Source organism: Coloeus monedula, assembly GCF_965178545.1.
Source record: "Coloeus monedula genome assembly, chromosome: 39".
In the NCBI taxonomy this organism is placed as follows: domain Eukaryota; kingdom Metazoa; phylum Chordata; class Aves; order Passeriformes; family Corvidae; genus Coloeus; species Coloeus monedula.
The window spans coordinates 1,336,297-1,338,320 of record NC_138819.1 but is presented as its reverse complement, the minus strand read 5'-3'; positions in this window follow the sequence as shown (position 1 = coordinate 1,338,320).

Sequence of the window (2,024 nt, the reverse complement as noted above, 5' to 3'; positions counted from 1 at the left end):
GACCCCCAAAAACCCCCCCAAAATACCCCTGAGACCCCCAAAAACCCCCCCAAAATACCCCTGAGACCCCAAACACCCCCAAAATACCCCTGAGACCCCAAAACCCCCCAAAATATCCCTGAGACCCCCAAAACCCCCCCAAAATATCCCTGAGACCCCCAAAATCCCCCCAAAATACCCCTGAGACCCCAAAACACCCCCCCAAAATACCCCTGAGACCCCAAAATACCCCCCAAAATACCCGAGACCCCCAAACCCCCCAAAATATCCCTAAGACCCCCAAACACCCCCCCAAATTACCCCTGAGACCCCAAAATACCCCTGAGACCCCCAAACCCCCCCAAAATACCCCTGAGACCCCCAAAACACCCCCAAAATACCCCTGAGACCCCAAAATACCCCTGAGACCCCCAAAACCTCCCCAAAATACCCCTGAGACCCCAAAACCCCCCCAAAATACCCCTGAGACCCCAAAACCCCCCCCAAAATACCCCTGAGACCCCCAAAACCCCCCAAAATATCCCTGAGACCCCAAACACCCCCAAAATACCCCTGAGACCCCCAAACCCCCCCAAAATATCCCTGAGACCCCAAAACCCCCCCAAAATACCCCTGAGACCCCCAAAAACCCCCCCAAAATACCCCTGAGACCCCAAAACACCCCCAAAATACCCCTGAGACCCCCAAAACACCCCCAAAATATCCCTGAGACCCCCAAAACCCCCCCCAAAATATCCCTGAGACCCCCAAACCCCCCAAAATACCCCTGAGACCCCCAAACCCCCCCAAAATATCCCTGAGACCCCAAATTACCCCTGAGACCCCAAAATACCCCTGAGACCCCCAAAAACCCCCCAAAATATCCCTGAGACCCCCAAAACCCCCCAAAATATCCCTGAGACCCCAAAATACCCCTGAGACCCCCAAAAACCCCCCAAAATATCCCTGAGACCCCCAAAACCCCCCCCCAAAATACCCCTGAGACCCCAAAACCCCCCCCAAAATACCCCTGAGACCCCAAAATACCCCTGAGACCCCCAAAAACCCCCAAAATACCCCTGAGACCCCCAAAACCCCCCCAAAATATCCCTGAGACCCCCAAACACCCCCCCAAAATATCCCTGAGACCCCCAAAACCCCCCCCAAATACCCCTGAGACCCCAAAACTCCCCCCAAAATATCCCTGAGACCCCCAAACCCCCCAAATTACCCCTGAGACCCCCAAACCCCCCCAAATTACCCCTGAGACCCCCAAACCCCCCCAAAATATCCCTGAGACCCCAAAACCCCCCAAAATACCCCTGAGACCCCCAAAACCCCCCCAAAATACCCCTGAGACCCCAAAATCCCCCCAAAATACCCCTGAGACCCCCAAACCCCCCCAAAATACCCCTGAGACCCCCAAAACCCCCCCAAAATATCCCTGAGACCCCTAAAACTTCCTGAAACCTCCCCAAAATACCCCTGAGACCCCCCTGAGACCCCCCAAACCCCCTGAAACCCCCCAAAATCCCCCAAGACCCCCCCAAATCTCCCTGAACCCCCTAAAACCCCCCTGAAACCCCCTGAGACCCCCTAAAACTCCCCTGAACCCCCCCAAAACCCCCTGAGACACCCCCCAAAACCCCCTCAACCCCCCCCGACCCCCTTTTATCCCCCCAAAATCCTCTCAAACCTCCCCTGACCTCCTTTTATCCCCCCAAAATCCCCTCAAACCTCCCCTGACCCCCTTTTATCCCCCAAAAACCCCTTCAAATCCCCCAAAACCCCCTTTTATCCCCCTCAAACCCCCCCTGACCCCTTTTATCCCCCTCAAACCCCCCCTGACCCCCCTTTTATCCCCCTCAAACCCCCCGACCCCTTTTTATCCCCCTCAAACCCCCCCTGACCCCCTTTTATCCCCCAAAAACCCCTTCAAATCCCCCAAAACCCCCTTTTATCCCACTCAAACCCCCCTGACCCCCTTTTATCCCCCTCAAACCCCCCCTGACCCCCCTTTTATCCCCCTCAAACCCCCCCTGACC